This window comes from Charadrius vociferus, unplaced genomic scaffold (assembly GCF_000708025.1).
Source record: "Charadrius vociferus isolate BGI_N301 unplaced genomic scaffold, ASM70802v2 scaffold1151, whole genome shotgun sequence".
NCBI lineage: Eukaryota > Metazoa > Chordata > Aves > Charadriiformes > Charadriidae > Charadrius > Charadrius vociferus.
The window spans coordinates 694,758-704,535 of NW_009647006.1; positions in this window are offsets into that span (position 1 = coordinate 694,758).

Below are 9,778 nucleotides of genomic sequence, written 5' to 3' on the forward strand. Positions count from 1 at the left end.
TTCCTGCTGCCGGCTCCCAGTGGTATTGTTCAGAGTTTTAGCTCAAAACTCTGATCCCTTCAACCATCCTCTGAGGCACCGAAATCCCACTGGCACGCAGCTGTTTCCATCGCCACAGGTGGGGTGGCTGGTAGGGTCTTCCTGACCCCAGCTCAGGTCCTTAATAAGGCATATTTATACCTACATTGCAAAACATTTGCTTCCTTCTTCAGGTAGAGACACCTGGTTCAATGTACCATTTTCAACATCTGTATGTTAACATTTGTCAGGTCTTCACTATGTCATCACTTCCTCCCTCACTTCTCACTCTCCCCAATACTGACTCTTGACTATATTTTTGTCCCATATTTTCTCTGTTCGTTATTGATCAGAACTGTTATTCTGCTTTTCATCTAAGTTTTTCTTCTTAAAAATCATGTATTATTCTCTTTTCTTTTTTTGCTTCTGGTCATATATACATGTACTCTATCATATGCAGAAAAGTCTTTTTGAAACATATGGTAATTACTGCACTAGAATATTTTACACTCACCCAATTCGATGCAGTCAACCTGTAGCATTGTAAGATGTGATTAATTCATCATGTTGTAACATGAGTGCATAAGCACAAAACAAGGATAAATGAAGGAGACTGCCTTTTTTTTTGGCACATGAACCAATCCCCAGAAACGCATGGTGGTTTTGCCTTTTTTTCATGACGGATGCAAGCACCGCAGAACTGCCAAAAAACATTTGAAGGTACATCAGAAGAGTTAAATACATCTCTAATGCTTTATTGATAAAATAATCAGTATCGCTATCTTTCAACCCCCCAACTCAGTAACATCCTCCTCCTACCCTAGACCTTTCCCCAAAAGCATCCCCCCATCTAACCCCCCCAATCTATATTCCAACAAAAAAAATTAACAGCAACTGAACCCCCCCCTCCCCTGAAACTCAGCGAGAACATGTTGCCTTCTGCTTTTCTTGCCTCTATCCTCCTTCTCCCTTTGACTGCCTTTTTCCCCCTCTTTCTTCTACTGTGCCTCGCTCCCCCCTCGCATTCGTTACCTATTTTCTTGTGTTGTTAGAGAACTTATTTCAGGCAGTTGAAAAGCTCTTGGAGGCATCTGAAGGGGCGAAAAATCATACTAGAAGCCAGGAGTTGCATCTTTATATTACTTTTGCAGACCTGACTCTGCCAGAGGGTTAGCAGATGGGCGTGTGTTGCGAGAACATGTTTTGAATTCAAACAAAATTACACTGGCTGGCGCTGGGCTGCTGCAGTAGCACAGTGACCTCAGGAGCCATTTCTACCCATGCACTGTATCCAAAGATGAACTGTGTTAACAAAGGTTTAATTTACTTGATTTAAAACTTCTCTGTATGTAAGAGATGTGGATAACAGAAACAAGTCTGAAAAAAGAAGTTAAAATAGTTCGCATCTTCCCTCACCTCCTTTTCTGCGCTTCTTTTCACCTGTTCTTTATTATTCTGGCTTTTGAAGAGCTGCAAGATACATGTTTTTGAAGTATTTCTAATTAATAGAAGCCTCTGACCTCTGATTTTGAAGACAAATGTGTAGCTGTAAATGGCAAAATAACGTAAAGCAATCCCCAAAATATTTCTGGGTCAGTTGGATTCAACAACAAACACAAAGCAGGAGAGTTCCACGGGAGAAAGCCTCCAGAATATGGTTCCCAAGGAGAAGTGGTAGCTGAGCACAAAACCTTTGGATTCTGGGTTTTAGAGATTCGTGGATATTTTAAGCTAAAAGCAGACTTATGCCACCACTCCATTTTGGACTGAGTAGCGTACAACTTGTGGGTGCTTTAAACCTGTGGTTATTGTCCCTTATGGACGGATGATGTCTTAGCAAAACCAACCTTGTCAGCGCTGACTACGCAGCAAGCACATCGACAGGCCTCTAGTCAACAGGAGTTTGCTTAGGTCAGGTATGAGTTCGATACAGGGGATTTCTGCCACGGGGGAGACCTCTTAGGGCTGTCGCTCCACCTGTTGCTAATAAAGGACTTTTCTTGCTTAGTTTCAGAGCTGCTGGATGGGAGGCTCCCGATTCTCCTTTGGGAGACCTTTGTGCAAGCTAATGGACCGCCCTGTTGAAAAAGAGTTGTTTCCTGCATTTCACTGCCTGCCCCCTGGGCCCATTTCTTTTCATGACTAAAGAGCTGACAGCACAATCTGCACACACTTGTTTGCGTTGAGCTTTCACACTGAAACCTGTGACCAGCTTGATCAGCTTCTGGAAGAGAGCTATATCCTGCTGCAGCACTTGAAGAAACCTTCCAAATTTTATTTTTGGCAAGGGATAGGGGAGTCTTTCCAGAAAGGATCCTGCTTTCCAGGAAATCCCTTCATGCCTTTTCTGGCCGGTGGTGCCGTCGCACAGGCGTACCGTATCCTGACGGCTCGCAACCGTACCCCAAAGGGCTCTGCCCACATCAAGGCAGCCTGCAAACGTCTCTTCCATCGAGTCATCGATGTCAGGAAGACAGTAAATCACGAAATGTAGTCAGGGACCTATTCTCGACTTCAGACTGCCTTTGGCATCATTTAACATCGTGGTGTCGGCAGAGACAGCAAGTCTCTCTTTTTATTGAGAGGTCAGAGTTCAAGTATCTTAACTTCAAATTTTAAATTATCATAGTAAAACCATGCTTTTACTATTTTGTTCATTCCAGAATGTAATTACCTTTTCTTTCCAGGACTGAATGGAGATGCTAGGTGGTAAAGATTGTCTTTTGTTAGCACAAGCAGACTCTATAAGCTATTGTGTTGTTAATTTTGCAGTTATCTTGGCTTCCTTAATATCATTTAGCTATTTCTTTTCTTTATGGGTACCTTATTCTGCTTGATTCTGTTTCACTTTGAACCTCCACTGATGTTGAGGATTTAATGCATTTTTTATCATAGTGTGCAAAATGCCGATGGAATCTTTGTGCAGACTCTTTGGCGACAAAAAAAGGTTATTATTATCGTCCCCTTTGTATTGTATCTCCAGAAATCTACGCACATGCTTTGTAGCCACCCACTTTGCACAGGAGCATGAAGAAATCATTTTGTTTTGTTCACTACAAAAGCACTTTTTAAAAGACGTTTCTGTATAATTGTCCTTTTTAAAATTTGTGCATGCTTAATGCATTGCTTTTAAAAGGGACTTGAATGATTTGCGCCAATTATACATACCTTACCACTCAGGCTGCCTCTTAGCTCAAAGGTGAAACCATCTAGGGTGAAATCAAAAAGTCTATATTAGATTTGAATGTAGAAGGAAAAGAATTTCATTCACGGAGGGCAGTGACGAAAGAGCCCCATCTGCAGTCTGTACCAGTCATCCAATTACTCCATTTCTGGCATTTGCACGGATGCTAAACCCACCCAGACTTCTTTTTTTTTACCTCAATCCACCCAATCCTCGATCTGTAAAGGCAGAGAAGAACGAGTGAGCTCCCTTTCCCCCCTTCTACACAGTTTCCATACTTCCATTGATTCAAACTGCTTTCTATCTGCTATCTTGGTGTCTCCATGATCTATGGCAAGGAACAGCAACAATCCAAATTAAATGGCCATTGACTATAACTATTCAGAAATATTTTTATGTAAGCAGCAGGCTCGTTCAGTGTATTCCAGCCTGCCAGCCATGCAGCTGCTCCCAATTTACACACAAATAGCAGCTGGATATTAAGACATGGGTGCGATATCCATATATTGTCCATATGCTCACTTTGAGAAGCTGGATAGACTTCTGTCTTTGAAACAGGATTAAATGAAAATAATTAAATAAAACGGCAGAAGACTAAAAACGCTGTCTAGTGAGTCTATTTGTTTATTATTCTCTGTATTCCTACAAATTCACTTTACAGTCAGGACACACGGGGTTTGAATAATTTTCTGCCGTTATATTTTCCCTGCCGCTAAAAGTAACATGGTAATGATTTTCAATAAACAAATCTGCTCTTTTCTCTCAAGGTCTATGTCCACTCTGAATGCATTTGTGACATCAGATTTTCACCAGGGAAATCAAAAAAAGCCAACAACCTGCATTCCTGAAGACCCAAAAAGCCAAGCTGGCCATCTTTTTGAAACATTTTATGAGTGGGAAAAAAAAAAAAAAAAGAAAAATCACCATCATGTTTTTCAGACATGCAGGTGAGTGAAAGAGGATTTCCATACTGAGACTTTCTACAGATACAGCATGGCTTTATCAATTTTGCATCGAGCCCTTCATCCTGAGGATGTTCTCAGGCCAAAATTTAGAAGGGGACTGACAAATGCAGGAAGTCAAAATGAAGCAAAAGAATCACAAAATAAAAAGGACAACTGGGCCATATTAGATTCTCTTTTTCTCTTTTCTTTTTACTTCTCTTTTATTTAGACAATAATTTCTATTCCCCTTTTCTATGTGACATGCTATGTGACATGCAAACTCTGTGGTTGTGGGTAGGCTGTGAAGTGTAACTGTGTACTAGATGTGCTGAGCCTGGAAGGCACATCTGTAGTGAGGAAAACCCATACTTTTATAAATGACACACAAATACTACATCCAAAAAACTCATGGGTGAAACAGATCACTCCCATCACCAGCCCCGTCCATTACTGTGTTAGAACTCCTTGGAAATAGTGCTCTGAGAGCAAAGCTATGACACTAATTCAATGGGGTTTCCATTTTTACATAAGGCCTCAGTGATGCAGTCAGAAACATTTGTCATATTCAGTATGAGCATTTGGAATAAACCTCTTTCTTGACTCCATTACCTTCACTTTCCAGATGCTTTTAGATTACGTGTTTGAAAAGAGCAACAGTTCCTTCCAGCTGCAGCCCAAAAGAACAACAAAATCATTTCCAAAGAAAAATCACATCCATACAGCCTCTTCGCTGCCTTTTTATTCTGTGTATTCTTCCTTTCAGGCAATGACAACACCTGTAAGTGAAGCAAGTAGAAATTACCTCTTCTGCAGTAGAAACCCACCTCATTCATCAAAACCATATTGTCACTTGCTCATATATTGTATACTGTTAGTTTAATTGTTAGGTAAATATTGCAGTGTCTGGATACTACAGAAAAGGATGTTTTTAAAATGCAGGCAATAATAAAATACAGTAATAACACCAGGAAATGCTTTTAAGGAAACCTGGGCCCTATAAAACTTCCCTGGCTTCAAGTGCTATTACGGCCTCAGCAGAAATTGCCTGTGACACCAGTGAAAAAGGACTTGGCGTCCCAATTCTTGAAATAAGATCATGAAACAGGACTGTCGCTTTTGCTTCAATTGGAGTGAGTTGGGAGAAAATCCCATATAGGGGAATCTCCCTGGAAAAAGTAAATTAACTGTTTGTAAATCATCAGCTATAACAGCTACAGTTACCATTTCTATTAAAGATTATCAATACTTCTATTAAAGATGAGCTGGGGACAAATCAGGATCTAATGTTTAATTGTATTTAGACCTGCATGCCTAGATATATAGGCAGAAATGCTCACTCAGTGGGAATTTTTCCTTAACTCCAGTGGAGCCAGGATTTCCCACTGAATGTTTTAAATTTCAGGATATCAACTGCAAGTACATCGCTAGAAATAACATTAATGATTTTCACTGCAGTTTACAAATAATTAGAGGAAGACCAATTGTCCAACTTACATGCTCATACTAAGAAAAATCATGCAAAGCTTTATAACCCAAGGGGAGAAAAAGAAAACAAGCATAGGGGTGAAGTCTAAATCAAATATGAAGCAATCTAGATTTTCCATTAAAGCCATTGTGAAATTGGCCGTTTTGCAAAGGTCTTGATTGAAAACCATGTGAAAGTTAATGGTTTTGACTCAGATGATCCTCAGCACTCAAATAAGAAACAAGGAGAACGCAGACCCACAAAAACAGAACTTGAAAAAAAAATGCTAGTGCAAAACCATACAAGATAAAAGAAACAATTTAAATGGCTCCAGAAAACAGTATAAATTGCTTTGTTCCCACAACTAGAGGCAGATTCAACAACACAGATTCTTATTATAATTTCAGCACTGTATTTCTTTTTTTTTTAAACAGTGTATCAGTGAGATTTACCAATATTGTTTCAATATGCTGAAAGGTTTATTATCTATTCTTTTGCATTTGGTATTTTTCTAATGCTTTAGTTTTAATAAAAAGCAATAGACGTGTACTACAGACATCATTTTTAACGTGGCTGATTTGAAGGCTAATTAGCACATTCATATCTGTCAAAAAATCCAACGTCTTTTGTATTTGTATTTCTGGGTTCTTTTGTGGTCACTTTAATTAAATTTGTTGATAAACTACTTGACAAAGAAGGACAGAAAAAAAAAGTTTAATAATGTAGGTTAGGTTTATCATAAGCAATTAATAGTTAATGCCCGTTAAACTAAAGAAGGAATCGGCCAAATAATTTTCTAGGGTTTTTTTAAGGTTATCCTTAAAATTTTAGCATGTCTTTTAATAAGAATAGTCCAGAAAGAACAAGGAGCAGTCATGATCCAAAACGGCTTCCTCTCCTCTTGTCCCCGAAAGGAAGAGGCAAAAAAAAATATTGAGATGCTGAATAACAGGAGTTCACAATTTAAAAGGCTGCTGACAACCTCTTATGGCGGGCGCTCTGTTTCAGAAGCTATGATTTCAAGAGTGAGCAAAGTGGGTCATAAACGCTACTGATAGCCGAAAATTAGGAGATGAAGAACACTTCAGAATGTTTAAGTGTGGTAGGTATGATTACAGCAATCAAAACCCTACCCCATTTCGCTACAGTTTATCTTGAACAGCAAGGTTAAAAAAAGGGGAGGGGGGAAGCTATATGATCCTAAATTGCGCGGTATGTATAAATGCTAGAACCACTCCTGACAGAAGTCTACACAGGCAGTTGACCCAAAAGGTAACAGTATTTATCTTGTTTTGTACTTTCAACCAAAAAGATTCCTGCTCCTTTTCAAGAGAAGTTTCACTCTTATCTTATGGTGTGAAGTAATCCTTTGCTGGTTTGGTCTTGCGGACTGACCCGTTTCTCACAAAATATCCACACAAAAAAAAACCAACCCAAAAAATTCATCCTAATTATAACATGGGGTGTTTGCAAGGATGTTTGTATATGTAATTCACTGGCCTGCAATGACTTGGTAGATATTATCATGTATGACCAGTAAAATGGCATAGCGATGTTTTTCACATGGCCTGAATTTGGTCTTATGACCATGAATATAAATGTAGTCTCTGTTGCTCCAGAGAGTGAACATTACCGAGGTACATACATATACTATATAAGTTGTAGTTTTTCCTCTTCTCTCAAGCTATTTTTGTCCGCTTGGGATGTTTTCTCCTTTCGCCACATTGACTTGCCATGCAGTTTCCGAGCAGATGTTTGTGCTCTTGATCCTTGTTAGGCAATTGCTCCTCAGTCTGGGGCCATGGCTCGTACCAAGGGCTCCAGGGTGAAGCTGGCAGTAAACGCTCTCACCTCTTTCCTCTCCTGTGAAAACCTTCTCGCTGAAGACACTATGTCTCCAAGGATCATTGCATAAACCTCACTACCTTCCCTACGAAGTGCAAAACAACTCCATAAATACACAGTGACACAAACATTAAAAACTCCAGTTGAGCCATCCACAAGAAGACCTCTTTCAGCAGAGGACAAGAGAATAAACAACAGATGACAAACGTTAGGTCATTCTCATCTTAAGCCAACATAACTCTGTGCTGCCGCCAAACATGAATCCTCTCTTCCTTCTGTCAGCTGAATCGGCAAGCCCATCCCAATTCATCAGGGAGCTGCTAATGGAGAAAGAAGTGGTTCAACAATATATAAAGCGGGATATATTAAAGGCACTAGAAAACAAACAAACAAAACCCCCCACCCTAGTATTAAAACTAGTACCCAATACAGATTAAAAAGGCAAACAAAATTAACTTCATGTGGTTTTAACCCTAATACTGAGGGATGAGTTGAGCATGAATGTCCACATGCCTTGTTCACTATCCTGTAAGCTGAAAGGATAGAGAACTAAAAGAAAGTCTTACAGGAATAATTAAGACAAAAACTATGGACCCAGAAGTTGTAATGAAAAAATATGAATTAAATGAAAAACAGTCCCGTGTCGTTAGGAAGCAACTGAACATCATTCTCTGCTTCTTCCAGGAACTGAAGGCAAAACAGCGCAGGCATGTGAAGCTCTCAACTGAAGATCTGTACTCCAAGCACAAAAGTTAATTGTCAGCTAGCTGCTTTGCAACAGATTTACAGATTTTAAGACCCAAAGGGATCAGCGTGATCGACAGATTTGACCTTCCATGTAACAGAGGCCAGAAAATGTCATGCGGTAATTCTTACATCAAATCTAAAAACTTTTAGGCTAAAGTAGAATATATATTCAGCTAAGGTATCCAGACCCAGCTTTCAAGATTTAAAGAGATGGAGTGTTCATTGTCAGCCTTTTAAAAATTGATCTACCTGTCCTTATTGCTAAGAGGGTTTGCCTAATACCCAGTTTCAACAGGTCTTTCTTCAACAGAGGTAGCCACTGCTATTCACCCCCAGCTTTTTATTACACTCTTCATTTTCTTTAAGCAGCAAAATATAAAGCATATTTTCAAAAATGAAGTAAATAATGTGATCAAATTAAACTTCACAAAAAAGAGGTACTCAACAGCTCAACAGTGTGCATCATACAGTTTCACCGTGCTTCTGACTGCCGCTGTCTGGGAGGATCAACGGTAAATATTTACATTAGAATATTCATTAAGCACAGAGAACATTAGAAATTGCCTTAGTCATCTTTCATGTGATAACCATCATTGCCATTATTTGTGTTCTCTTCTGCTCAGATGGTTACAGGGACATACTGTTGTTTGTTTATACTGCACAGTATCCACTGGAATCAAAGGAAACAAACACATTAGGTACGCAAGCGGCCCACCAGATGAGCTTGCCAAACACCTGGTACAATACAGATTCCCCGCATTACACCCTTGAATCCCTTAAAAGTGCTTTCTACCATCTTTGCCCTTACAGGGGACTTACAAAGTTTTTAGCAGGCCCTCAGGCCACTCAGCTGGTATCTAAAGTGTGCGTGAGACAGCAGTCCTGGGTTCGACCCTGTGCGAGTGCTTTCAGTGCCCATGGTATTGCCCAAAAGGCTGGAAAACTTTTTTTTTTTTTTTTAATTGAGCTTCCAAGAAAGTCCCCTGCTGGCTGTTCCTTCTAAGCTGGGCTGTCCTGTTCCCCGCCAGGATGATGAGCTCCTGTGCCGAAGTCCTCCCTTGCAATAATCTTGTCATCTTATCAACAGCAGAGAAAGAATCAAAATCCTGCCCTTGTGTCACCATAAATCAGGATTTACCTACGTGAAAGTTTAGGAGCTTATATTTTCATAAGCTTGTGTGTGGGACTTATTCATAGGACTAAGTACAAATGTAAAGCAAAACCAGTGGGGTTTCTTTAAAGTCCAAGCGAGAAGCACTCCCACCTAGCAAACTACTTACCAAGCAAATAAAATAACTGCAGTAATTTCCGCAATAACAATAATAATGTTTGCCAACTGAATGGGAATTTGCTTATGGTAATGCCATGAACAAATATCAACCCAACCTCTACTCCCATCCTTTCTAAAGAATAAGAATAATTTTAGGGTCATATCTGTATTATCATATTAGAGACAGTTCTCTGCAGCCTTTTTATTGATTAAAATGCACCCAGCTGCTGACATGTTTTGTGGAGCATCTACATCTGCTATGGAATGGAAACCTCTCCCCATGCAGCTCAGAAAGACGTGCTTTA